We start from the raw sequence: 6,500 nt of genomic DNA on the forward strand, positions 1-6,500 counted from the left end.
GACCTCATTGCAGTCTACAACTTCCTCATGAGGGTAAGAGGAGGAGTAAACACTGATCTCTTTGGTGACCAGCGACAACCCGAGGGAATGGCCTGGAGTTGTAAGGATAGAATACCCTTCTGGAAGATTTACGGAGAGGAGATTAGAGCTTTCTGATAAAGAAAGCTTTCCTGTCTAGAAGCATCTTTGTCAAAGACAGTTTTAGATGTTTTCTCCTCTTGCATTCCAGAGAAGCACTCTCTGGTATGAGGAAGAGATAAGCATTCACAGATATGTTTGAGGGCCTCTACTGTGGGGGGGCCAGCAATGATACAAACCCTAAGAGCAGAAGTGTGTCTTGGTCAGGCCCGGTGTTTGAAACGCTGTTAGGATTAATGTTCTTTAAGTCTAGCGTTCTCAACTTGGAAATAAATTTTCCTACAACCCTTCCATTGCCTGGCATTTCGGGGGTACCTGCATGTTATCTTACTTTACACCTAATTATGACTCTCATGTGAACACGAAAAACAGAATGATTTGTACATCAAGGTAAACTCTGTTTCTGAGACTTCTTATACTTTACCAATCCATGCCATGAAATCTTGCATAAGCAACACATTAATCCATTAATTCATCTGTCTATAAAGCACCTTCCTTGATTAAGCCCTTCTTTAAAAAGAAGGCGTTTAAACTTTGGCAAACACAAAACAGTCACTGAAAAGGCCCCTACAGAAAGGTTTTCTTTTGTATCCCAAACAACTCTTGCAAAGCTCAGCCAAGAATCTATGCATGCTCTTCAAATCAGGAATTTGTTTTCAGTACAAATCACAGATATAACCATCAGAAAGTAACTGCAGTCAGTTTAAGAGCTAAGGAATAGAGTGCCCAGCACCAAAACAGCAACACCAAGACCTATAGTAGTTCAACATACTGAGCATATAACTGTAGAAATTTATATACAACTTCTATAAATAAATGTTTTGGCACCATCTTTGCTATGCGCTCTCTCTCTTCAGTTCTCAGGTGAATACTTTTTCCTGATTAAGAGCACGAGATCTTCCTGGCAGCAATTATAGTAAGCAGGCAATACACACACTGAAATAACACACATGTTTTTTTAATCAAAAATATTCCAGCAATGAAGGAAACAGGAGATCAAAATCTTGAACTCTGGTCACATACACCACCCCAGTTAGCCTCTAGGGGAAAAAATGGTTACTTAATTAGAACCATAAGCTAAGAGAGGAAAGATGTTGGTTCATCTGGTGCACTTATATCACCTAAAGAAACCTTGAAAAGAAAGCCTGCAAGAGGTCAGAAAGGGGACAGAGTAGTGACAACATGAAACCAAACAGTATTCTTTGCAATATTATTCAAGAAAGAGCACATTACTAACACCTTTCCTCAGAGAAGAGCTTCCTACACTAGAGTACAGAATTATAAAAGAGAAAATCCCCGTCACAAAAAAGAAACCTATCTTTTTTTTCAAACACATGTTAAAATTCACAAATTCACAATCACAATGTATTTTTTCTAATTATGTTCTAATTTCAACAGTAATAAGAACAGAAGGCTAATATTGGAATTCAAATGCACATCTGTCAATGAGTCAATGGCATGTAGCAGGTCACAGGGCAAGGTACCATGATTTGGAACAACGAGATTCTAAATCTTGTCTAGAACTTGCTGTAGAATATCAATAACTTGTTTGCATTTTACACCTCAGTTTACCCTGCAGTAAAAAATAACAGCTCATCTGTCATCAGGTAGTTTAAGTGAAGCCACTAGCTGCAAGATTCAGAAGACAAGAAGATAGAATAATAAAACCTTCATGAAGAAGAGTTCTGGAGGCATTTCCAAATACATTCAGATTTCATACTTACTAGGAACTTTATTCATATTCTCCATCTGAAGCTGATGTACCATCCACTAGATTATTATTAGAGAAAAACATCTTATTTAGATTAATTAAATTACATTGCAAACTTGTTACCTAAAACTGGCACTTAAAAGAAACCTCTAAGACTCAATTTGTGAGTTTTAGCAGGTAGGCATTCTTTAAAATGACATGTTGGATGATCAAAGCATGCCAGGTGCCCCGCGAATCAGTTCGCTGAAGTGCACACAGTGACATCTCAGTCACAGCTTATATGTCTGCATTACATGATTATTCATTTTTGTTCCCCACATTCCTGTTACATATTTATGACATTTCCCAACACTTATTAGCATATATACATATCCTTATAAGGTTTCTGAGGGACTTCACCAAGGGTCTCTGTTGGTCTGGAGCCCCCAAAGTTCTGAGTGAGTGCCTTATGAACTTCTTTAAGACAATACTCCTGGTTATACATCAACCCGGCATTGCCTGCTTGGTTGCTTCAGTGTCCTTTTTCATTGTTTTCTCACCTTGCTTGACTGATTTTGTAGTGGTTTGAACCTTGTTTTCCCCCAGAGGCTAAGTAAAGTGGTAGACCCCAAGGGGTGGAAACCCCTGGAAGTTTTGAAATTCTGCCCAATGGGCGCTCCTGCGAAGATGTAAACATATCACAAGCACCGGAAGAGATGAGTTGTAGTTTTGGTTGTTGAGGAGAGGTGGCCATGTTGTAGAGCCACGAGGAAGGGGTTCTGAGCCCCTTGGGGCCTCTGGCCCCCTCCCAGCCCCTGGCTGGGGGGCTGCGGGGACCTGGAACAGCATAAAGCTGGACTAGGTGCCTGTAGTTATGCCGGGAGATGTTTTCTCCATGGGCGCAGAGCAGCAGCCGACGCTGACCAGAGAAACGGTGGCAGAGAGCCAGGAGATAAGAACCTGAACCAGAGGAGCAGCAGAAACAACATGCAGCACCAGAGAGAAGACTCCTGGAAAGGGAGGAGAAAGAGAGCCAGCAGCAGAGAGACAGAGTTTTGGGGTAAGACTGTACCAGATCCCCCAAAACTCCTTTGAGACCCTCTTGGAGAAGACGGACATGGACTCCTATTTTGGAGAGTAGTTTTGGACATGCAGCACTGGAGAGAGAGAGGAGCTGAGAAGCTCAAAGACGTCCCGGAGCTGGACCGGGACGGCCAGATGGAATGCGGGGGGAGTTGACCTTGGCTCCCCCCCCTTGCACTGCTGCCACGGTAGCAGCCTGAGAGACAGGGCACAGAGGCCCTGCAAGAGATACCAGACCGTCACAAAGACCCCCCTGTGTCTTCGTGATATGACGTGGTGAAACGACCTTGTCTGGGGTTACGAAGCCCACGGAAGACCCCTGTCCCTTTGTCAAGGGGGCCGAGGGAGCTGGATACCTCCCTCGTGAGTGCTGGCAGAAATCCAGCTATCAGCTGCTGCATGTGGAGAAGACAGACAGAACCTGCTACCTTAGAAGAGGAGCTGCTGCTTAAGGACTGGAAGGGATCTGTCCTTCTTTCCCTCCTGGACTTTTATTTGGAGGGGAGAAGAGATCTGATCCATTGTAAATACATATGTCATGGTAGAGATAGTTTGTGATCGTGTGTATAATGTGATATGGTATTTATTTGTACAGTCATTGTAATAAATTCCCTTTCCCCCACTTTGAGTCTGGTGTGTTTTGTCTGGAAAAACCCATCTCACATTAGGTTGAGATGTGGGAGGGGGGATGGAGCTAGGGGATTGGATTTTGGGACTATCTCAAACCATGACAGAGTTCTTTAAATTGAGGCATAGTAATTTTCTATGGGACATTATGCTGCAAAAACTTAGTTCTCATTACATCTCTAAACCCTGACATCATTCCCCCCTTTGTCTTGAGACTTGGGCATTAGGGCCAACGTCTCATTATTTAAAGCAGACTTTAAACTATAAGCAGCTACAACAGCTATGGCATTGGATCATAATACAAGCTAATATACAAATGAAGATGATAAATTTAATGGTTAGGTCTGTTCAGATTTCCATTCAAATGGAGCTTTCTTAACTGGAGAATAATGTATCCAAGGTCCTTTTCTGCAACTTTAACTGCTGTAAATGTGGTCAGCAAAACCTAGAAAGGTCCTTTCCACTTTGCTTGTAGGGGCTTGGAGTCGCACAACTTGACATAGACCCAATTGCCAGGCAGGAACAGATGAGCTGGGTGTCCAATCCCACCAGTCAAGATGTCACCATGAATCTATGGACTTTCTGTAGAGTAGATCCTAAAACTATCAAATAACTATGAAGATCAATTTTTCCTTTAATATGTATATCTCCTGGAATATGGGGAGTTTGATAAGGTCTGCCATACATTAGTTTATAGCATTTGTTTTGGCATGGACCCAGGTTATACGTGATTGTTCCTGTTTTAAGGAAGAGTTAATGTAAGTTTACATACATAGAGGAGATCTATATCTTTTCCCCCCCCTTTTTTGTTTATGTAATAATTTTCTTAATGTGTTGTGTGGTCTCTTGACAATAGCTTGTCAAGATATGGGGCAAAGAATGGCTATTTGTAAAAGGAATGTTGAGGTTTTGTCATACTATTATAGTAGTTGTTATGAGATTGTGGTGATATAACTGTTACAGAAAGGTCCATTGAAGGGGGTTGTCTCTTGCAGATGTTGGGTTGTTTCTGCAGGGTTGCAGTGGTGCTTATGGATGCTTCAGGTCTGCTGCTTGGTTGGAGATCTGGGCCAGTCTTGGCAGGCTGCTGGCCATTTTGGCCAGTTCTCTATTGGTCAGCAGTCGGTGGACAGTCTGGACGATGTTGCGATCCCGATAGGTTACCTCAGTTTGCTGAAGCCGGGTTTTCTTCTTTTTTTCCTTTTTAGTCCTTTTTCCTTTTTGTCCTATCTTTGCAGAGGTAACTGATGCGCACGATGTGTTGAAGACCTCTTCCTTTTTCCTTTGAATTCTATCAGGATGGATGCTACGGTAAAGCGTCCCAAGGCCTGTAACCTCTGGTTACCGACGCCTGTTGAAAGTCCCAGTTCAGGCAGCCATTTATAGCATTTGTTTTGGCATGGACCCAGGTTACACGTGAGTGTGTATAACTGAATCACCTTTATTAAGAACAAACAGGAGTTTATATAGACAATTTGAACTGCGATATGTCATATCATGTGACTTCAACAACCAATAACATTCAAGCACTTCATTGATCATGTGCAACAGAGTCCTGAAGGACTACGAGTCCCAAAATGCCTTGCGGCACTCTTCCAGTAGTATAAATCCCTACATTAGTTCATAAGGGCTTAAATTATCTCTTCTCCTAGGTTGAACCTGAATTCTCAGCAATGTGATAGGTAGGGCCTGCACCCACATCATTGAGGTTTTCTGACAAATTTTACTTATCTCATGTACCACTGCTGCAATAAAATGTGGTTATCTGATGACATTCTTAGAGGAATTCTGAACATGGGAATAATGTGGTTTAAGAGAACTTTCACTACTTCTCTTGCTTTCTTGGTGTGACAAGGAAAGACCTTCTTTCCAGGGTAACTCAGTAAAGTCTATTTGCCAGTAGTCGTCTCCAGGAAGATTTCCAGCTTTTGTGACTCATACAGTTATTTTATTGCTAGTGTTTGGGTTATTTTATGGTCTCTTTTAACTATTTTTCCCATAATTGTAGATGGGACTATCACCTACCCTGTAGGGGTAACAACCCAGAAAGTTAGCTTTGAGGGATTCAATTAACTGAAAGTCCCTTTTTTTCTTTTTTTATCATACTTTGGGGCAATTTTAGGTGGCACTACCTCCTTTTCTGGGACTAAAGCCAGAATGCCTTTTTCTGCTGCCTCTTTTGCAGATTTGTCAGCGAAATGGTTTCCAATTTCAGGGAAAGTTTTCAATGCCAAGTGTTTACTCTTTTTCCTTAAGTCCAGAGCTCTTGTAAGAATAATTAGTTCTGCTTTCTGAGCGGAGAAGGACCTTGTCGGGGGTGGTCACTGCACACCTTGTCATTTGTTTTCCCTCCCAAACAAAACTGCTTCCATCGGTGTACAATTCCCAGTCAGGGTTTTCAGCTGGAGTAGGCTTCAGCTCTTCACTGATCCCCAAGAAATTGTGCAAACACTCCCAGAGCAACATTCTGCCTTTCATAGGTAAACAGTTCAAATGGTTTTGAGAGACATCGCAGACCCAGAACCAGGGCTCTCATCAGGAAATGCTTTAGCCCCTTAAAGGTTGCTCTTGCACTGTCTGTCCAAGTGAGGAAATTCTTACAGGCTGTTTGTAAAAGTTCATATAACAGTCTTACCAGAAGTCCATAGCAATCCAGAGTCGACACCATCCTGCCATTCCCAGGAAGACTCACAGTTCATGAACTGTTTGTGGCTCAGGGAGGAGACAGGTGGTTTCTTTTCTTTCCTTCCTGGTTTCTGGATTTTCTCATTCATAAGCAAAGATTTCTTGGCTTTTCTTTGTTGCTGTGGAGTTTTTGATTTTTTAATTTTTATAGGCTTTAGAAGTAGTTATATAGTAAATGTAGATTTTAGAAACAGCTGCATTTATTCCCTCACCCTTTAGCACAGTAGCTTCACATATCCCCAACACTCTTACCCCATTCCATCTTTCAAATCTAATA

This window comes from Pseudopipra pipra, chromosome W (genome assembly GCF_036250125.1).
Source record: "Pseudopipra pipra isolate bDixPip1 chromosome W, bDixPip1.hap1, whole genome shotgun sequence".
Classification (NCBI taxonomy): Eukaryota; Metazoa; Chordata; class Aves; order Passeriformes; family Pipridae; genus Pseudopipra; species Pseudopipra pipra.